Genomic DNA, 23,343 nt, shown 5'->3' with positions numbered 1-23,343 from the left:
AATGCCAGGTACACCACGGTGTTATTTTACAAACTGAATTGCAAGGCTAGGAAGCAGAAGGGCAAAAAGGAGAAAGGAAAGGATCAAAAAATGGCATTGAGGGGCGCCTGGGTGGCTCAGTCGTTAAGCGTCTGCCTTCCGCTCGGGTCATGATCCCAGGGTCCTGGGATCGAGCCCCGCATCGGGCTCCCTGCTCGGTGGGAAGCCTGCTTCTCCCTCTCCCACTCCCCCTGCTTGTGTTCCCTCTCTCTGTGTCTCTCTCTGTCCAATAAATAATAAATAATAAAATAAAAAATAATTTTAAAAATGGCATTGATACTTAGTGTTTCTGACCCCATTTCCAGTATTCTGGGATACTACGTTTCTTTTAAGTACTGAGATACATATTTAGTTCTGGATGATACTGTTGTTTTAGTATTTGAAAAAATATGAACTCTGAATTCCTTATATGTATTCAAAAATCAATGCCTGCATTGTTTAATGTATACCACAAAACAAATCTGTGTTCCTTCTTTTATGTCTAGGCAAAGCCATGCTCATAAATGACACAATAAGCAAAGGCAAAGCGTTCACTGAGAGGATAAGTCTTAATTGAAATTCAAAGACTTTCTGAACAAGTGAAATATGAATATGTCGTACTGAAATTGGCAAAGATTCCTCACTATCACTCTCTACATGATGAAACTAAGTCAACAACACACCCGAAATGCTTTCTTCAAAACAAATAGTACAGCCTACCATAATAAGGAAATTGTTACTGTAAAAAAAAAAGTACAAAAATTTTCAAAAATTACTCCTTAAAGGGATGAGGTTATTTGAAGATAAATGGGTCAAAAGTCAACGTCTGGAGTTGGCATTTAGCTTGCTTCTGCACTTCTTGACATGTATAGAGTCAGACTTTTGTCCGTAGCTGGAAAAAGTTGTACAAAAATGTGCTTGCAGCTGAATGGTGTTACCATTGACCTTATTTTTTTTAAGTTGGTTCTTTTTCTTAAAGGATTATTTATTTGAGAGAGAGAGCACAAGCAGGGGAAGGGGCAAAGGGAGAGGGAGAGGGAGACAGAGAATCTCAAGCAGACTCCCCGTTGAGCATGTAGCCCAACACGGAGCTTGATCCCAAGACCCTGAGATCATGACCTGAGCCGAAATCAAAGTCAGACCCTTAACTGACTGAGCTACCCAAGCGCCCCCAAGTTGATACTTCTTAAATTATATCAGCTTTTTGATCTTACATGTTATAACTAATTTAAATGTTTTGGTCTTGTAAAAAGACCATTTCAGTAAAGCATTATTTTATGTATTTCTCTGGTTAATAATAGTTTATAATGTATGCCTATTTATTTCATAATTTTATATTTTACTTGAGGTTTTCTAGGTTTATAATTTTTATATTTGACTTGTATGAAGTGTTTAGTCCTGCTGATTTTTTTTAAAGAATTCTGATATCTTCTTTTAAATAAATTCTAGATGATACATGTATTTCAGTTTCATTTCATTTATAATCAAAATAAACACCGAAGTACAGGAAACATCACTGTTTCTGGTATGTGTAATGTCTGGCAGTACTCAAACAGAGAGAGCATGTTGAGAAGGAGGAGAAAAAACTAGGACTCAAGAGACCTATATTTCAGGCTGAAACAGGACCTACAGAGGCCAGAAATAACGAATGGTACCCCCTTACCAGTATGTAATTAAAAATTAAAACAATACTAAGTCATAACCTAAATCCAACAGAGTCCTTATTTTTCCCATAATGAGTCATAAATATCTTTTGTTACATATTTCATCCCCCCCCCAACATATGATGTTGGTTCCCGAAGCACGGCACATGCTCTATCTATCTACAGGGAGTCCAGTCCTCTCCAGCCTGTTCTGCTCCCACTTCTTTTTTTTTCTTTTTTTTCATTATGCTATGTTAATCACCATACATTACATCATTAGTTTTTGATGTAGTGTTCCATGATTCATTGTTTGCGTGTAACACCCAGTGCTCCACGCAGAACGTGCCCTCCTTAATACCCATCACCAGGCTAACCCATCCCCCCACCCCCTCCCCTCTAGAACCCTCAGTTTGTTTTTCAGAGTCCATCGTCTCTCATGGTTCGTCTCCCCCTCCGATTTCCCCCCTTCATTTTTCCTTTCCTATTATCTTCTTTTTTTTAACATATAATGTATTATTTGTTTCAGAGGTACAGCTCTGTGATTCTGCTCCCACTTCTGCTGTCTCTGACCACCTCTCCAGACCTCTTTCTTCATCAACATAATAAAGGGTTTTGATTAGATGACATCCAGCCTCCTATCCAGCTCTGAGAGAGTTGGGAGCGAGGAGATAGTGTCAGAACTGAGCAGAATTGTAGGACACTCAGCAGTGTCGGAAAATTGCTTATTGTTGTGAGAACTGCTGCCTCCCACACTCGCACATCAGAAACCTATCCCAGAACCTTTCAACAATGTTTATGAATACCTTGGAAATCTTCCTGCCTCCCTCTATGACAGCAAGCTGCTGAACGAATTTATAGGGCTGTGTGGATGAATGATAGACAACCTTAACCCTTCCAGGTGTATATTTAATATCATAACCACGAGTCTCTAATTAAGCAGACTTCAAGTATCTTTAAGAATGATTTTTTTAGGGGAGCACCCAGGTGGCTCAGTCAGTTGAGTGGCCAACTCTTGATTTCGGCCAGTGATTTCAGCTCAGGTCACGATCTCAGGGTCCTGGAATGGAGCCCCATGTCAGGCTCCACACTCAGTGGGGAGTCTGTCTGCTCAAGTACTATCTTCCCCCCCCCCGCCTCTCCCCCTGCTCACTCACACATGAACACACTCACTCGCTCTCTCTCATAAATAATTTTTTTTAAAGAATGATTTTTTAGGGGTGATAAGCACACTGTTTGCTGTGAACAAAGGCTTTGGAGCATAACCGATACGGATTTAGAGATGGACTAGTTCTACCAATGGGCAGATACAAGACTTGGTAAGAGTATGGAAAAATAGGCACTCTCAAATATTACTCTAGAGACAGCAATTTGATTATATGTTTCAGATTTTCAAAGACGGGTATCCACTGGCTGGGCAATTCCACTTGACACACTTGTCCTATCAATACCCTCATAAAAGGCAAAATACGGCTGGAAGAACCTCTATGGGTAGTGAGTACTCCAAGGCGTACACTCTGCTAGTCATCCTCTCCTCCACACCGCACCCCCCCCCCCCACGACCTCTGCTATGCTCTGTACTGAGACTGGGACTATGCAAACTACATTCTCCAGCCTCCCTTGCTAGCTGGCTTCCCATATGGTTCTGCCAGTAGGAGATTCTGGGGCGTGATTGGAAGGTTGGGGTAAAAAGACCAACATTCTGCTGCTGGCTCTGGCAGGGTGGTGGCTGCAGAATTCTGAGGTCAGTACCGTAGACAGCACCTTTTCAGCTCTCTCGGGGCTGGTCTAGGTGCCCAGCTGCGGCAGGTCCAGAACCAATTAGCGGCAACAGTATCTCCAATGGTGCAGCAGCCCCTGCAGATTCCTGCTCCAGGGACTACAGCTTCTTATCTCAGATGATCATGCCATCTTCCTCTTTTCTCCAGGCCCCTCTCAGTCGTCTTCTTTTTGCTCTTCCAACCCTTCTAAGACCTTTCCAACCAGATTCCTATATTGAATTCCCTTTGAAATACACAAAAAATTTGGGGTTTTTTTTTAAATGAACCTTAAATGATACACAGGTCGTGCACGGTATTTCATAGAAAAAGATTTTAAAATAATCTAAATGTCACTTGGTAAGGGACTGGTTAAAAAAATGATGGCACAGGCGCCCAGGTGGCTCAGTCGTTAAACGTCTGCCTTTGGCTCAGGTCATGATCTCAGGGTCCTGGGATCGAGCCCCGCATTGGGCTCCCTGCTCTGCAGAAGGCCTGCTTCTCCCTCTCCCATTCCCCCTGCTTGTGTTACCTCTCTTGCTGTCTCTCTCTCTGTCAAATAAATAAAATCTTGAAAAAATAAAATAAATAAAAATAAAAAATAAAAAAATGATGGCACATATATATAATGGAATACTAATATATACAATGGAATATTATGCAGCCATCAAAAAACGAAATCTTGCTATTTGCAACAGTGTAGATGGAACTAGAGGGTGTTATGCTGACCAAAATAAGTCAATCAGAGAAAAACATGTATCATATGACCCCACTGATATGAGGAATTCTTAATCTCAGGAAACAAACTGAGGGTTGCTAGAGTGGTGGGGGGTGGGAGGGATGGGGTGGCTGGGTGATAGACATTGGGTAGGGTATGTGCTATGGTGAGCGCTGTGAATTGTGCAAGACTGTTGAATCACAGAACTGTACCTCTGAAACAAATAATACATTATATGTTAATAAAAAAAGAAGAAGATAGCAGGAAGGGAAAAATGAAGGGGGGGAATCGGAGGGGGAGAAAAACCATGAGAGACGATGGACTCTGAGAAACAAACTGAGGGTTCCAGAGGGGAGGGGGTGGGGGGATGGGTTAGCCTGGTGATGGGTATTAAAGAGGGCACGTACTACATGGACCACTGGGTGTTATATGCAAACAATGAATCATGGAACACTACATCAAAAACTAATGATGTAATGTATGGTGATTAACATAACATAATAAGATAAAATTTTTTTTAAATGGAATACTATACAGCTGTCAAAAGAATAATGCATCTCTATAACAAATAATCCCTAAGTTATAGTTTTATTTTTTAAGATTTTATTTATTTGAGAGAAAAAGAGAGAGAGAACAAGAGAGCACAAGCAAGGGGAGCGGCAGAGGGAGAGGGAGAAGTAGACTCCCAGCTGAGCAAGGAGCCCAATGTGGGACTTGATCCCAGAACCCTGGGATCATGACCTGAGCGGAAGGTAGATGCTTAATCAACTGAGCCACCCATGTTATAGTTTTAAAGAAGTTACAGTTTTAAAGAAGCAAGATACAGAATACCATGTACAGCAGGTGACCATTTGTGTGGATCTCTCTTCCAGTTGAATTTTAAGTTCACAGGCTCTGTATCCTGGCCAGTTAACACAGTTTAACAGGTGCCATGGCCATGTTGAGGCCAAAATACTTTCCTCATTGTTTCTTTACCATTTCCTCTGTTTTCCTCCTTCCCCACAAAATATTAAGTTTCTATCATGGTCTGTGGTTGACAAGATGAATGTGAGTCTAGAATATAATATGATTAGATCCTTGGATCATTTCTTTTGTTTGGGATCCAATAAGAAACTAGGTGTTTAAATTATAAGCTGTTACCTTGAGTTTGTTTAGTCTACAGATTTTTTTGTATTTTTTCAATTCTGTGGATGTGGGGATGATGCAAAGTTCCTGTGTGTCCATGACCTTTGAGTCTTTAGAAAACTGTAGCATATGAAAAACTTCCTTTTTGGAGTTACCAAGTAGAAATCTAATGTAAGACTGAGAACCCCGTAGTACCTAGAGGTAACCAACCTCCTCCCAGGTCTTTGAGTAAAATTCTCTATGACTGAACAAAATAATGTGAAATAAAGGAGATATTGTGGGACTTTAATTTTGTTATGGAGACAAAAGGAAGGAAGAAATCCATATTTTGCACTTTGTCGGCACAACAGAAGGAAGATTTCGTAAGTTGGCTGTGCTTTAATTTTTTGATAGGGAAAAATGCAATGTTAACGAGAAGAGAAACTTCTGTGAAATCAGTGGGTTTACTTAGCAGTGAGGGGACGTTCACAGTCAAATCTGGGGCATACTGTATTACTGACATATATGTCCAGTGCACTAGAGAAAAGGGAAATGAGTGAATTCTCCAGGGTAGAGAGACCGCTGCCTTTACCAGAATTTGTTGTATATGAAGCCCTCAGGCTTACCTAATTAATGTTCTTCCTTGACCCATTTCAGAATTTGGGGAGCAACATAAAAGAGGAATTTACAAAAAGACTTCAGGGGCTTCACTGCCTTTTTAATTAGTCCTAAGACGTATCTAAGATATTTGAAGTGACTCCATAAAGATCCAAGCAGGACATACCAGTCTGGATTTGGTCAGAGAACAGAGTCACTGCAAGTATTAAGAAATCAGGAGTTTAGGGGCACCCAGCTGGCTCAGTCAGTTAAGCATCTGCCTTCAGCTCAGGTCATGATCCCAGGGTCCTAGGATGGAGCCCAGCGTCGTCGGGTTCCCTGCTCAGCAGGGAGCCTGCTTCTCCCTCTCCCTCTGCTGCTCCCCCTGCTTGTGCGCGCTCTGTCTGTCAAAAAAATAAAATCTTTTTTTAAAAAATGAAGAAAGAAAGAAATCAGGAGTTTAGGGGCACCTGTTGGCTCAGTCGGAAGGGCCTGCGACTCTTGATCTTGGGGTTGTGAATTCGAGCCCCACGTTGGGTATAGAGATTAAAAATAAATAAATAAACAAACAAACTTTAAAAAAAAAGAAAAAAAATCAGGAGTTTAACATAGGGATCAAAGTCTGCAGAGAAGGAAAACAGTCACCAACAACCTCGGCTTAAACTAAAGCAGTGGAGGAGAAACAAGCAGCTGGAGCTCACAGAGAAGCCTAAGAAACTGTTGCAGCTGGCCATCAAAACTGGCAGGGGGCGCTCTAGAGAAACCTGCAAAGCCACCATTTGTGGCCACCAAGACTCCTCTGAATGATGGCTTTTGCTCCCACCTTCCAAATCTCCATGCAAGTTTCTCTCTTGCCCAACTCTCACCGTACAGGGAAGAAGATTCTGAGAAAAGTAGTTCCAGCTTTGCATGGTGCCAGCTTGGCAACAGACAAGTACACAGAATTTCCCTATTTCTCCTCCACTAAAACCTTTAGCATTTGACACAGTTGGCTACTTTCTTCTTTTCAAAATACTTTCTTCCCTTAGATTTTGAAATAACACTTTCCCTTCGATCACCTTTTACCTATTTTTTCCTTCTCAGTCTCAGTTAAATGATGCTTCATCTTCATCTCCCAGAGATCAGTCCTGAGACCTACTTGTTGATCCTTGTCTCATGACTTTAAATAACATCTCTATTGATGATTCCCAAATATAGATCCCAGCTCAGAGCCTGCCCCTGAACCCTTGACTTATATAATCAAGTGTCCTCTTGACGTCTCTGCTTTCATATCTAATCACCCAAAGCAAACTCTTGATTCCCCCAAGAAAATTTTTCTCTCAGCTTCCCCATCTCAATAACAACTCTATGTTTTCAGTTGCTGATATCAACAAAGTCATCCTTGATTTTTCTGTTCCTCTCATTGCAAATCCAGGGCATCAACAAATCCTACCAGCTCTATGCTCAAAGTAGATCAAGAATCTGTCTACATGTTATCATCTCTACCTGTGTAATTCTGTGCAAGCTCCCAGCTGGATGTCTGCAGTGGTCTCCTAACCCACCCAGAGTCTATTCCCAATACAACAGAGGCAGAGAGATCCATCTAAAATATACATTAGATCACAGCTCTCCTCTGCTCAGAATTCTACAATGACTCCATTTTGCTCAGAGTGAAGTCAAGAGTTTACAATGTTATGGCGAAGACTGCCCTAACCTCCTCATATGAAACAGCAACCCCATCAGGACACCCCTTTGTATCACCATCCAACCTAGCATGAATTTATTTAGTATTCTATATCCCTACCATGGACATAACTTATGTCTCTCCAAGGTTCATATGTTGAAGCCCTAATCCTATACGAAGATACGTGGAGACAGGGTCTTTGGGAGGTAATCAGGGTTAGATGAGACTATGACAGTGGGACCTCATGATGGGATTAATGCTTTTATAAGAAGAGATACCAGAGAGCTTGCTTCCTGTCTTTCTCTCTCCACCATGTGAGGACACTGCTGAAAAGTGGCCATCAGCAAGCCAGAATGAGGACCCTCACCAGAAACCAAAGCTGCCCATACTTGGATCTTGAATTTCCCAGCAACCAGAACAGTGAGAAAATAAATCTGTTTATTTTATTTTTTATTGTTATGTTAATCACCATACATTACATCATTAGTTTTTGATGTAGTTTTCCATGATTCATTGTTTGTGCATAACACCCAGTGCTCCACGCAGAATGTGCCCTCTTTAATACCCATCTCCAGGCTAACCCATCCCCCCACTCTCCTCCTCTCTAGAACCCTCAGTTTGTTTTTCAGAGTCCATCGTCTCTCATGCTTTGCCTCCCCCTCTGACTTACTCCCCTTCATTCTTCCCCTCCTGCTATCTTCTTCTTTTTCTTTTTTCTTAACATATGTTGCATTATTTGTTTCAGAAGTACAGATCTGTGATTCAACAGTCTTGTACAATTCACAGGACTAACCATAGCACATACCCTACCCAATGTCTATCACCCAGCCACCCCATCCCTCCCGCCCCCCACCACTCCAGCAACCCTCAGTTTGTTTCCCGAGATTAAGAATTCCTCATATCAGTGAGGTCATATGATACATGTCTTTCTCTGACTGACTTATTTCACTCAGCATAACACCCTCCAGTTCCATCCACGTCATTGCAAACGGCAAGATCTCATTCCTTTTGATGGCTGCATAATATTCCATGTGTATATATACCACTTCTTCTTTATCCATTCATCTGCCAATGGATATCTTGGCTCTTTCCACAGTTTGGCTATGGTGGACATTGCTGCTATAAACATTGGGGAGCACATACCCCTTCGGATCCCGACATTTGTTTCTTTGTGGTAGATACCCTGTACTGCAATTGCTGGATTGTATGGTAGCTCTATTTTCGACTGTTTGAGGAACCTCTGTACTGTTTTCCAGAGTGGCTGCACCAGCTTGCATTCCCACCAACAGTGTAGGAGGGTTCCCCTTTCTCCGCATCCCCACCAACATCTGTCGTTTCCTGACATGTTAATTTTAGCCATTCTGACTGGTGTGAGGTGGTATCTCACTGAGATTTTGATTTGGATTTCCCTGATGCCGAGCGATGCTGAGCACTTTTTCATGTGTCTGTTGGCCATTTGGATGTCTTCTTTGGAAAAGTGTCTGTTCATGTCTTCTGCCCATTTCTTGATTGGATTATTTGTTCTTTGGGTGTTGAGTTTGATAAGTTCTTTATAGATTTTGGATACTAGCCCTTTATCTGATAGGTCATTTGCAAATATTTTCTCCCATTCTGTCGGTTGTCTTTTGGTTTTGTGGACTGTTTCTTTTGCTGTGCAAAAGCTTTTTATCTTGATGAAATCCCATTAGTTCATTTTTGCCCTTGCTTCCCTTGCCTTTGGCGATGCTTCTAGGAAGAAGTTGCTGCGGCTGAGGTCGAAGAGGTTGCTACCTGTGTTCTCCTTTAGGATTTTGATGGACTCCTGTCTCACGTTTAGGTCTTTCAACCATTTGGAGTCTATTTTTGTGTGTGGTGTAAGGAAATGGTCCAGTTTCATTCTTCCGCATGTGGCTGTCCAATTTTCCCAACACCATTTGTGGAAGAGACTGTCTTTTTTCCATTGGACATTCTTTCCTGCTTTGTCAAAGATTAGTTGACCATAAAGTTGAGGGTCCATTTCTGGGCTCTCTATTCTGTTCCATTGATCTATGTGTTTGTTTTTGTGCCAGTACCATACTGTCTTGATGATGACAGCTTTGTCATAGAGCTGGAAGTCCGGAATTGTGATGCCGCCAGCTTTGCTTTTCTTTTTCAAAATTCCTCTGGCTATTCGGGGTCTCTTCTGGTTCCATACAAATTTTAGGATTATTTGTTCCATTTCTTTGAAAAAAGTGGATGGTATTTTGATGGGGATTGCATTGAATGTGTAGATTGCTCTAGGTAGCATTGACATCTTCACAATGTTTGTTCTTCCAATCCATGAGCATGGAACGTTTTTCCATTTCTTTGTGTCTTCTTCAATTTCTTTCATGAGTATTTTATAGTTTTCTGAGTACAAATCCTTTGCCTCTTTGGTTAGATTTATTCCTAGGTATCTTATGGTTTTGGGTGCAATTATAAATGGGATCAACTCCTTAATTTGTCTCTCTTCTGTCTTGTTGTTGGTGTATAGGAATGCCACTGATTTCTGTGCATTGTTTTATATCCTGCCACTTTACTGAATTCCTGTATGAGTTCTAGCAGTTTTGGGGTAGAGTCTTTTGGGTTTTCCACATAAAGTATCATATCATCTGCAAAGAGTGAGAGTTTGACTTCCTCCTTGCCGATTTGGATGCCTTTGATTTCTTTTTGTTGTCTGATTGCTGTGGCTAGGACTTCTAATAGTATGTTGAATAGCAGTGGTGAGAGTGGACATCCCTGCCGCGTTCCTGACCTTAGGGGAAAAGCTCTCAGCTTTTCCCCATTGAGAATGATATTTGCTGTAGGGTTTTCATAGATGGCTTTTATGATATTGAGGTATGTACCCTCTATCCCTATACTCTGAAGAGTTTTGATCAAGAAAGGATGCTGTACTTTGTCAAATGCTTTCTCTGCATCTATTGAGAGGATCATATGATTCTTGTTCTTTCTTTTCTTAATGTATTGTATTACGTTGATTGATTTGCGGATGTTGAACCAACCTTGCAGCCCAGGGATAAATCCCACTTGGTCATGGTGAATAATCCTTTTAATGTACTGTTGGATCCTATTGGCTAGTATTTTGGTGAGAATTTTTGCATCCATATTCATCAGGGATATTGGTCTGTAATTCTCCTTTTTGATGGGGTCTTTGTCTGGTTTTGGGATCAAGGTAATGCTGGCCTCATAAAATGAGTTTGGAAGTTTTCCTTTCATTTCTATTTTTTGGAATAGTTTCAGGAGAATAGGTATTAATTCTTCTTTAAATGTCTGATCTATCAGACATTCCCCTGGGAAGCCATCTGGCCCTGGGCTTTTGTTTGTTGGGAGGTTTTTAATGACTGCTTCAATTTCCTTAGTGGTTCTAGGTCTGTTCAGGTTTTCTATTTCTTCCTGGCTCAATTTTGGTGGTTGATACATCTCTAGGAATGCATTCATTTCTTCCAGGTTATCTAATTTGCTGGCATAGAGTTGCTCATAATATGTTCTTATAAATGTTTGTATTATTTGGTGTTGGTTGTGATCTCTCCTCTTTCATTCATGATTTTGTTGATTTGGGTCATTTCTCTTTTCTTTTTGATAAGTCTGGCCAGGGGTTTATCAATCTTGTTAATTCTTTCAAAGAACCAGCTCCTAGTTTCGTTGATCTGTTCTACTGTTCTTTTGGTTTCTATTTCATTGATTTCTGCTCTGATCTTTATGATTTCTCTTCTCCTGCTGGGTTTAGGCTTTGTTTGCTGTTCTTTCTCCAGCTCCTTTAGGTGTAGGGTTAGGTTGTGTATTTGAGACCTTTCTTGTTTCTTGAGAAAGGCTTGTATTGCTATATACTTTCTTCTCAGGACTGCCTTTGCTGTATCCCAAAGATTTTGTTTATTTTGAGAGAGAGAGAATGAGAGATAGAGAGCACGAGAGGGAAGAGGGTCAGAGGGAGAAGCAGACTCCCTGCTGAGCAGGGAGCCCGATGCGGGACTCAATCCCGGGACTCCAGGATCATGACCTGAGCCAAAGGCAGTGGCTTAACCAACTGAGCCACCCAGGCACCCCATATCCCAAAGATTTTGAACACTTGTGTTTTCATTTTCATTGGTTTCCATGAATTTTTTTTAATTCTTCTTTAATTTCCTGGTTGACCCATTCATTCTTTAGTAGGATGCTCTTTAGCCTCCATGTATTTGAGTTCTTTCCGACTTTCCTCTTGTGATTGAGTTCTAGTTTCAAAGCATTGCGGTCTGAAAATAGGCAGGGAATGATCCCAATCTTTTGGTACTGGTTGAGACCTGATTTGTGACGTAGGATGTGATCTATTCTGGAGAATGTTCCATGGGCACTAGAGAAGAATGTGTATTCCGTTGCTTTGGGATGGAATGTTCTGAATATGTCTGTGAAGTCCATTTGGTCCAGGGTGTCATTTAAAGTCTTTATTTATTTTATATAAAGTCTTTATTGTTGAACTTTTGCTTAGATGATCTGTCCATTTCAGTCAAGTCCCCCACTATTATTGTATTGTTGTCAATGTGTTTCTTCGCTTTTGTTACTAATTGCCTTATATAATTGGCTGCTCCCATGTTAGGACCATAGATATTTACAATTTTAGATGTTCTTGTTGGATAGACCCTTTAAGTAGGATATAGTGTCCTTCATCTCTTATTACAGTCTTTGTTTTAAAATCTAATTTGTCTGATATAAGGTTTGCCACCCCAGCTTTCTTTTGGTGTCCATTAGCATGGTAAATGGTTTTCCACCCCCTCACTTTCAATGTGGGGGTGTCTTTGGATCTAAAATGAGTCTCTTGCAGACAGCATATCGATGGGTCTTGTTTTTAATCCAATCTGATAGCCTGTGTCTTTTGATTGGGGCATTGAGCCCATTTACATTCAGGGTAACTATTGAAAGGTATGAATTTAGTGCAATTGTATTGCCTGTAAGGTGACTGTTACTGTATATTGTCTGTGTTCCTTTCTGGTCTATGCTGCTTTTAGGCTCTCTCTTTGCTTAGAGGACCCCTTTCAATATTTCTTGGAGGGCTGGTTTCGTGTTTGCAAATTCCTTTAGTTTTTGTTTGTCCTGGAAGCTTTTTATCTCTCCTTCTATTTTCAATGACAGCCTAGCTGGATATAGTATTCTTGGCCGCATATTTTTCTCGTTTAGTGCTCTGAATTTATCATGCCAGTCCTTTCTGGCCTGCCAGGTCTCTGTGGATAGGTCTGTTGCCAATCTAATCTTTCTACCATTGTAGGTTACATATCTCTTCTCCCAAGCTGCTTTCAGGATTTTCTCTTTGTCTCTGAGACTCGTAAGTTTTACTATTAGATGTCGGGGTGTTGACCTATTTTTATTGATTTTGAGAGGGGATCTCTGTGCCTCCTGGATTTTGATGCCTGTTTCCTTTCTCACATTAGGGAAGTTCTCTGCGCTTATTTGCTCCAATATACCTTCTGCCCCTCTCTCTCTTTCTTCTTCTTCTGGGATCCCAATTATTCTAATGTTGTTTCATCTTATCGTAACGCTTATCTCTCGAATTCTGCCCTCGTGATCCTGTAGTTGTTTCTCTCTCTTTTTCTCAGCCTCTTTATTTTCCATCATTTGGTCTTCTATATCGCTAATTCTCTCTTCTGCCTCATTTATCCTAGCAGTTAGTGCCCCCATTTTTTATTGCACCTCATTAGTAGCCTTTTTGATTTCGACTTGGTTAGATTTTAGTTCTTTTATTTCTCCTGAAAGGGTGTCTCTAATAACTTCCATGCTTTTTTCAAGCCCAGCTAGTATCTTTAAAGTCATGATTCTGAATTCTAGGTCCGACATCGTACTAATGTCCGTATTGAGTAGGTCCCTGGCTGACGGTACTACCTCTTGTTCTTTTTAGTGAGGTGATTTTTTTTCATCTTGTCATTTTGTCCAGAGGAGAATAGATGAATGAGAGAACAAAATCCTAACAGGTTAACAACGTCCCCAGCAAATATACTCTATACAAATCAGAAAAGACCTGAAACCAGGGGAAAAGAAAGGGAAAGAAAGAAAAACGAAAGAAAAAAAAAAGAAAAAGAAAAAGATAAAAACAAAAACAGAACAATACAAAAAAAACAGAATATGATCAAATATGATCAGGCTAGTGCATAGATCAGTGCCACACACTAGATTTGGGGCGTATTTTGGTCTGTTAGAAAAAAGTGCCTCCTAAAATTTTAAAGAAAGAAAGACTTATATATGTACAAAATAAGGGTTGATACAATGAAGGGATGGAAGATGACTGTAAAGATGAAAATTATAAAAGATTTTATAAAAGGAATTGAAAAGATACGAAGTTGTTTGAAAAAAGAAAGAAGATTAAAAAAAAGAAGAAAAAAAAGGGAGATAATGTGATCAGGCAGGAGACTAGAACAAAGGCATACACTAACGATTTAGGGTATATTTTGATCTGTTAGAAGAAACTGTATCTCACAATTTTAAAGAGAGAACAACTCATATATATGTATATGCCAAAAATAAGGGTAACTACTATGAAGGGATAAAATATGACTCTAAAAATGAAAAAAAAAATGTTTTTTTAAAAAAGAGATTGATAAGATGTTGAAAAAGGGAAAAAGAAAAATTAAAAAAAAACAGTTAAAAAATAACTTTGAAAAACTAATGAATCATGGTAAAAAAGCCATGAATTCTATGTGCAGTATTCCCCTAGTGCTGGATTTCTCCCATTCTCCTTGATCGGTAAACTTGGTCTTGGCTTGCTGGCTGTTTGTGCTGATCTTCTGGGGGAGGGGCCTGTTGCCGTGGTTCCCAAATGTCTTTGCCGGAGGCAGAATTGCCCTGCCCTTGTCAGTCCGAGCTAAGCAAGCTGCTCGGCTTTGCTCTCGGGAGCTTTTGTTCCCTGCAAGCTCTCGGTACAGCTTTGGAGGACCAGGGTGAAAATGGTGGCCTCCCGATCTCCGCCTGGAGGAGCTGAGAACTCGGGACCCCGCTCCTCAGTGTGCCCCCAGAGAAAAGCAGTCACTCCCGTCTCCCCGATCTCTGGCCGCACTCCGTGCTCACCCGGCCTGTGACCGAGCAGCTTCTATCTCTGGCACCCGACCCCGTGTGGAGTCTCCAAACCCAGCAGATTCCTGCGGTGCGCTCCGGCGCCACTCCTCCGGGGGGGAGGAAGGGGAGTCTCCCCAGCTCTGCCGCTTGTTGGGTCCCCGCTGGAGGAGCAGTGGCCCGACTGGGCCGCGGATCACAGTTTATGGCAACCCCAAGCTGAGAGCCCGCGCCTCGGCTCCGTCTCTGCAGCCGGCTTCCCCGCTCCGATACCTGGGAGCTCTGTTGCACTCAGGCACCCCCGGTCTTTCTGTGACCCCAGGGGTCCTGAGACCACACTGTCCCGCGAGGGTTCCACCCCCCGCTTAGCCACTGGAGCGACATCCCTCAGTGGAGCCGGCTTCTAAAAGTTCCGATTTTGTGCTCCGCGGCTCTATCACTTGCCAGAAGCGGCCGACGGAGGCCCCCTCCCCCGCCGTCTATCCTCCCGACTATCGCCTCGGATTCACTTCTCCGCACGTCCTACCTTCCAGTAAGTGGTCGCTTCTCTGTTCAGAGTTGTTGCTACCCTCTTCTTCGATCTCCTGTTGAGTTCGTAGGTGTTCAGTATGGTTTGATCCCTATTCAGTTGAATTCCTGAGACCAGACGAAATTCAGGTCTCCTACTCCTCCGCCATCTTGCTCCAAAAACTAAATCTGTTTGTTTTTTTTTTTTAAGCCACCCAGTCTGTGGTATTTTGCAATGGCAGCCTGAGTAGATTAGAACACTCCACTTTCCCCAACTAAATTATAAGACCCACAGGGGATCAGATTTTGTTTTTTTCACTTCTGTATCTCCAGCACCTAGTTGCCTGTCAGCACACAGTGTATTTGCACAATGAATAAATGATTGAATGAATGAGTTGCCCAATGTCTTAGCTAGAATGTGACAAAGCTTGAAATAACTGCACAATGAAGTGGGGGATGAGTTTCTATCTAATTGTGTGAATCTAATTTGCAAGTAACAATATAAGCAGCCCATCTTGAAGATTCTAGTACTTTCCAAAAAATACAAATACAAATTCTTCTTCTTTGACTTTCTCCTATTTGAAAGAAGTGGTAATCCATTTGAGAAAATCTCACAGCGTACCTATCTTGTCACAGACTCCATCCAGTAAACAGCATTTGGGGATTCAGAAGGTACAGCATTAAATTCCACTCCCCATCCAAACCACACAAGAGTGTTTATTTCTTGAAAGCTGCTATTGCAGAGCTAACTCCCAATACAAAAGCCAACCAACACTCTTGAGGTCCTGACTTTAAAACCAAGGAAATTCTTTCTTAATTCCCTGAGAGGGAGTGCATGTTGTTAAAAAGATGTAATTCACAGTGTGAATTAGCTTTTGATAGTAACTCATCTGGTTCCACTGAAACACAGAAACCTCCAAACCATTCAGACACGTTTCCTTGAGACGGCTGAAAATAAGATTTATTTCAAAGCAGTCGATCATCTCTGCGAATCAAGGCCAAATGGGCCAGAAATGAGAGGCAGTTTGTAAATTCTGAGTTTGGGCCCACCAGAGCCAATTACTTTAACAGGGACAATCTTGGTGTCTTTATTTGGACGATTGGGATAGCCTGTTTACTGCAAGGTAAATGAATTGGTGTGCTCTCTCAGTAATTGAGGAGAAACCTGTTGGATCACAAATTCATCCAGTAATTACTTTAGGAGTCCTCTGAGAAAGTGCTTACATAATTTCCTTTGTATGTGTTTTCCAAAAGGACATATGTCTCCTATCCAGTGTTCCCTAAACCACAAATGTACCCCATTGATTTTCTCAGCCTATAGTGTGTTGATTTTCAGCCCACAGTGTGTAAGGTGAAAGGAAACAATAACTGTATATAGAAAATATTGATCTGCAACCATTGATTCAAGGCCCCATGGTGTCAAAAGATTAGTTACTTTTAAGAGAAGTACTAAAGGTGACTTTCAACTACTTTTTATTGACTAACACAGACCAGATAAACCCTTGTATTCAAAGCCATAGACTCTCCTCCAGAAGCCATAATGAATCCCTTGCTTGCGATCTAAATAACTGTCAATGTATTTTCCAAATACATACAAACATATGCCGTACTATTACCAAATGATTCCTGGTATTTTAACTATAATAATAACCAGTACATTTAGTATTTATTATGTCCCAGGAATTGTTCCAAATGATTTACATTTATTTGTTTGTTTAGTATTCACGACACCCCTCTGAGTTAGGTACCAATATTATAGAAACAGAAACTGAAGCATGGAAAGGTTAAGTAACTTGTCGAAAATCGCACAGCTAATAAGTGGCAGATTCAGGCTCTGAACTCAAACAGCCTGGTTCTAGAAATTATACTTTTAACTACTACATGATAGTACCACTAAAATGCTATGGAAAATGTGAAAAGCTAGTTGGTCAAAACTGCAAATGAATATTATTCAAATACTAGCCATTTATTCTGCATCTGGAGAAGGTGAAAAAGGAAAGGTACGTTTTTAAACTCTGAGTACTTGGTTCGGTTTATCTTCAGAAAAATAGCTTAGACAATAACAAAAATTAAGTTATCCTAGAGCTTAATAAAATACTCAGGGAAGATTTCCTATCATCATTTATAACTTTTAAATCTTCTAAACTTATAATCTAGAGAAACGCAAACCAAAGCCATGATGAGATGCTACATTACACCCATTAGGATGGCTATCATCAAAGAAACAGAAAGAACAAGTGTTGGTGATGATGATGTGGAAAAACTGGAACCCTTGTGCCCTGCTGGGAACGTAAAATGGTGCAGCTGCTATAGAAAATAGCATGGAGGTTGCTTAAGAAATTAAACATAGAACTACCCTGTAATCCAGTGGTAATCCATTTGAGAGAATCTCAAGTGCACTTGTGAGTATATACCTCAAAAAACTAAAGCAGGGAAGCACAGATATTTGTACTCCCGTGTTCAGAGCAGCATTATTCACAATAGCCAAAAGCTGGAAGCAACCTAAGTATTCATCAATAGAGGAATGGATAAACAAAATGTCACATGTATGTACAATGAAAGTTTTATTCAGCCTTAAAAAGGAAGGAAATTCTGACACCTGCTACAACACGGATGAACCTTGAAGACATTATGCCAAGTGAAATAAGCCAATTGCAAAAAAACAAATACTATGTGACTCCACATGTATGAGGTATGTAGAGGAGTCAAACTCACAGAGACAGAAAGTGAAACGGCAGCTGCCAGGAGCTGGGACAATGGGAAAATGGGGAGTTATTGTTCGATGGGTTTCCATGTGAGAAGATGAAAAAGTCCTGGAGATGGATGGTGGTGATGGTTGCACAATAATGTGAATATACGTAATACCACCAAAGTGCACACTTAAAATGGTTAAATTTTATGTATATAAAAAGACCACATGTGTTCATTTCTGTGTGCAGATATATGAATAGAGAGAGATAGATCCTCTCTTTTTTATACTAATTGGAAGCTGTGAACACTCTTCTGTACCTTCCTTTCTTCTCACAACAACATCTTAGAGTTAATTCCATATTAGCACATTCTTTTAAAAGGCTGCTTGACATTCTGTGATATGAGATAGTAAAATTTATCCGAGCTATCTGTTAGCAATGATCAGTTAATTATCTACAGTCCGTGGTTACAATAGACAGGCCACAACAACAAAATCCTCTAGAATAGAAAGTACACAACAGTGCTTACATTAGTTGGGACGGACTAGGCAATATGGTGTTAAAATACAACCCCCGAGGGCGCCTGGGTGGCTCAGTCATTAAGCGTCTGCCTTCGGCTCAGGTCATGATCCCAGGATCCTGGGATCGAGCCCCACATTGGGCTCCCCTTTCTGTGGGGAGCCTGCTTCTCCCCACTTCTTCCCACTTCCCCTGCTTGTGTTCCCTCTCTCGCTGTGTCTCTCTCTGTCAAATAAATAAATAAAATCTTGGGGAAAAAAAATACAAGCCCCAAACCCTTTACTAAAGTAAGAAAAAGCTCTCCAATTCTCTTAGCACAAGAGAGTCTTTCTGATTCACGTGACATGTCCTGCAGGAGTCAGCAAAAGCTTCTGCTCCACACAGTTCTCCATCCTCTGCATCATCCAGAACATACAGCCTCCATCCTCCATCTCTGGGCTTTCCACGACGTCAGCCTGGAAGTAAACTCAGAGCTCACTAGCCAGAACTAGCTTTTTCTCCCTCCCGACTGAAAAGAGGCTGAAAAACATAGGAGAGTAAAAACAAACTATCTCTTCCATACTTCAATCACACAAACAGAAATAATTTCCTCACTACGAATAAAACCAAAGTTTGCAAATCATTTATGGACGGCTTTTCAAACTTTCAAATGATTATTTTTCATCCAATAAATATTTATATTATTCCTACCACTTGCTGAGTGCAGGTACATGGAAGGCATTCAATAAATATTTGCTGAATAAACAAACGAATGATCCCTAATTATACTAGTAATTGCTACCACTTCTCCCAGAGCAGTCCAACTGCTAGAAATGGATAGGAAGAGGAAGTAAGAAATGACTTCTGTCTTCTCACCTAGTTACCTGGCCAGAGCCCAGATTAACTTAACTTCCTGTTTGAGGGCAAACCTTGACCTTCAGGAGATAAACCAGGAACCTGACTGAGTTCTAAGCTACAATTAAGCTTTGATCATTGCCCAATTCAAAATTCTCATTGTTTCAAGGTCAATCCATGAGCTATCGTTGACACTTAAACATTTCAGCTTACAGCTCACATTTGCATTTTGCACAAACATCATACATAGGTAAGAGAATACGATTCAGCCTAATCCAATAGCTAATTAGCAACACCTGCACCAAGGCACTATTAGCATCTCGCTATTAGGTTACTATTTGCATTACAGGATGAGTGATTATGCCTGTCAAATTATGACAGGACTTGCTTCCGTTTTTCAGTTCATGTATAAATTCAAATGCCATATTTTTAAATATCCCACAAAACTTTTAGATAGGACATTGCTATTTTTGAATTTCAGTCACAGGTTTCAATTGTCAATGACAGAAGTACAATTCAACTCCTAGACAATTAAAAAGTTGCATTTACATGAATAAGCATATCCTTTTAATTACTAGTATCACAGGATCTCCTCTACTCCATCCATGTGCTCTCCCTGGCACTCCAGGGACTAGATATCAACTCTAAAAGTAGTAAGGTTAAGCGCCTCTGAGTCAGGCCTTGTTGCCATGTTCACATGGCGCTGACCCACATGGGTCCGTGTCTGTGATGTCAACAGGTATGGATGCTTGTTGCTACAGAACCAAGTTGGTGGGGCACTTGTGTTTGACTCCATTGACAACCTATAGGCAACTCCTCATGACAATACCTACATCAAACAGGCCATGTTCAACTATTTCCCAGTGCCCGACGGACTAAGGATCCTCACCCACCTGTATTTGATAAATGCAGGTTGCTGGGGTTTGCTGTAAAATCGCAGAAGGTGCTCAGGAGGGAGTTCCGCTCTCCAGCTATACCTTCTAGAAGGCCGGGAGATGCTGGACAGACGCCTGTTGCTTGAGACTGACCTGGTGTTGTTCCCAGGAGACACTGGCCTCCCAGACCTGCCTGCGAGCTCCGGGTGCAAGAGCTGGGAGCTGTAGAAGGACGGTTTCCTTTCGGCGATGACCGGCACTGGAAGAGCCAGGCTCTGAACTCCTTCCGTAGCTTCACTTCAATGAAGGGACAGCACCTATCCGCCCTGGGCAGGGCCAGCCTAGGAGCAGGGCACCGCGGGCACCTGGGGCGCCTCCTCCGCACGGACTACCCAGCCAATGCCTTTACCTTCTACTGCTACACTTTCTCTTAGGCGGGGGCCCTGGCTCCGCCCCCTCCAAGCCCCGCGGGTGTTGGACGCTGGAAGGGAGCGCGATTTGTCTCCTTTTCCTTAAACACACACACACACAGAAGAAAATAAACACACTTTACCCAGTCCAAAAAGGAAAAAAAAAAAAAATGTGGTGGCAACAGTGGTTCCAACAGCACTGAATTCCAGAAATAGTGCAAACTGTAGTTTCTAGCCTTTAGTAGAAGTGGTGCTAACAGTGGATTCCTCTGCAGACTCTCCTATAGGGTGGATTTGGGCATTTCTTCCTGGCTGTCTAAACCTCATTTCTGGTTCTACAGCTGTCCCAGTGATTCTGTGAGCTACCAATATCTTAAAAACATGAAGCCTTCCTATTTCAAAATCAGATTCACTGCTATAGCTTATAACAAGAACTCCAACTGATGGGTGGCCTGCGTCCATCTGCTAGGATAGGGGCTGTGGCTTTAATCAGATTCGCACAAGGGTTCTCTGCTTTAGAACCAAGCCTAACTGAATTCCATTCCCAATCCTGGCCCTTCCTTGCTTCCTGACTTCCTTTCCTCAAAGAAGGCAGGATTAATAACATCTACTTTTCAGTGTTGTGAAAAATAAGCAATAATGCAGGGAAGTGCTAACGAATGTGAACTTAATTGTTTCATTCCCTTTCTCTAGACTCCCTTAAGCTATAAATAAAACTTTAGTTTTACTTTAACAAATGGGGTTGTAAGGTGGAGTCAAAAACAAGGATCAGTGATCCTCAAATACTATTATGTAATTAATATTTGTAAAAAAAAATCAAGTATTCTACATTTACTAAAAATATTTTGAAAATACATATAAAATCTATAGAAAACTGAGATCAGATTAAAACATTCTATAAGCAATGCAGGGAAAGATAAGTGAAAATCTGGATACAATAATTAAATACCAATATAGTTCAAGATCAACACAAATGTTCCATTTCTGGGCCTGGTAGGGCAGGTGAAGGCCACATGCATAATATTTCTGAATTTCAGGATGGCGTTTGACAGGGTTTCATGATATTTTATGATGACCTTGCAGACATGAAGAGGTAAGAGATATGTGCTGAAAATCACTCACTGTGGTGATGACCATAGCCTGAAAAACAGATTATGGATTGAGGGAGCACAGTTTAATGAGGCACATCATAGGGTAACTTCCTTGGTTCTATACAATTGCTTATTACTACTTTGGTGAGGCCACTTGACTTATTTAATTATTTTTTCAAGAAATATATACTAAAAACCTACTACATGCCATGCATTGTGTTAGGTACTGGAGACAAACTGTTGAAAAAAAATATGTTCCTGAATTCAGGAATCTCATAGAAATCAAGACTATAGACTATCAGGGAGCCTGGGTATCTCAGTCGGTTAAGTGTCTGCCTTCGGCTCAGGTCATGATCTTAGGGTCCTGGGATCGGGCCCCGAATCGGGCTCCCTGCTCCGCAGGAAGTCTGCTTCTCCCTCTGCCTCTTTCCCCACTGCTCGTGCTCTCTCTCTCTCTCTCTCTCTCTCTCAAATAAATAAAAACTTTAAAAAAGAAAGAGAACATAGACTATCATAATATAGCTTGGTGAGTGCTAGGATTTAACCATAACCACTGAGTACTAAGGGAACTCAGAGGTGAACCATCTTACCCAGTAATAGGAGAAGTTCTAGAAAATGTGACATCTTGGTTGAGCCTTGAAGAATAAGTTAGCTGATGGAAAAAGAGGGAAAGTATTACAAAACAGTAAGTTCAATGACTCAAATTGAGATAAAGCATGGTCTGTTCCAAGAATTAAAATTCCGATTGTATATATGAGGGGTATATAACAGTGGGAGCAATGAGAAATGAGTCTGGAAGTGACATAAAAGAGCTTTGGAGGATCAGCAGTGATATTAGATAACATAATAAGAATCCAGGAAGATTCTGGTAAGCCAAAATGGCAGACTACATAAAACAAGATATTTAACAGGAATAAATGCAAATTTCAAAATCTAACTACTTGACATGGTGGAGATGTTTAAGAGCAGGTGAAAAAGACATAGGGATTTTACTGACTACAAGGTTAATTTGATTCAACTGAGTAAAGGGGTAACCCATAAAACAAACGTTTTCAAAATCTAGGTCCTCAAAGGGAGAAGTCAGTATCTGACTTTATGGTGTGGTGCTTGCTACACCACAATTTAAATCTTGTGTCATTGTATTTGCCTTCGGAGGTCTAAAGGGCTTTTGACAGGGAAGAAGGATCAGACTTGTTCTGTGAGGCCTCAGAGGGCAGACCCAGCAGGGGGAGGTTAGAGGAAGTTCATGTTCACTCAAGAGAAGGACAAGTTTCTGCCTAAACCCTCCAAACTCAAATGGTCTGACTGTCGTGGTGGGGATTTACTGTGTTGAAACATGTTCAAGCAGAGGCTTGTCCATTATCATTTGGGTGGTTGTCTCCAAAGACCGTCCATTGTTGACTAGGTGTGGTAGGAGGAAGAAGATAAAAATGAGTAAGAGATGTCCCTGCCTTCTAGGCACTCAGAATAATATCATGGTCTATATTCATAGGTGTGTAGAAATTAACAGGCTTACTCAAATTATACTTTCATTCCAAACTGTCCTATTTTTTAAAGGTTATTTCTCCTAAATACTAGCTTTTACAATTCATTGTATATAAAAAAAAACTATATCTCCAAAATACTTTTATTCCCATTTTTCAGATAAAAAAAATAGCACTGAGGTGCCTGGGTGGCTCAGTTGGTTAAAGCGACTGCCTTCGGCTCAGGTCATGATCCTGGAGTCCCGGGATCGAGTCCCACATAGGGCTTCCTGCTCAGCGGGGAGTCTGCTTCTCCCTCTGACACTCCCCCCTTTCATGCTCTCTCTCTCTCTTATTCTCTCTCTCAAATAAATAAATAAATAAAATCTTTAAAAAAAAATAGCACTGATTTACAATCTAACATAAGCAAACCCATACACTTACTCTAA

General features: G+C 41.1%; 1 pseudogene; it reads left to right on the top strand.

Moving 5' to 3' along the window:
- Window positions 1-20,404, top strand: part of LOC118357357 — a 64,639-nt pseudogene extending 44,235 nt beyond the window's left edge.
- Window positions 20,405-23,343: the final 2,939 nt, after the last annotated feature.

This window comes from Zalophus californianus, chromosome 9, assembly GCF_009762305.2.
Source record: "Zalophus californianus isolate mZalCal1 chromosome 9, mZalCal1.pri.v2, whole genome shotgun sequence".
Taxonomy (NCBI): domain Eukaryota; kingdom Metazoa; phylum Chordata; class Mammalia; order Carnivora; family Otariidae; genus Zalophus; species Zalophus californianus.
Note: the sequence above shows the minus strand (reverse complement) of the source record. Positions and strands in the feature narration are given on the sequence as shown.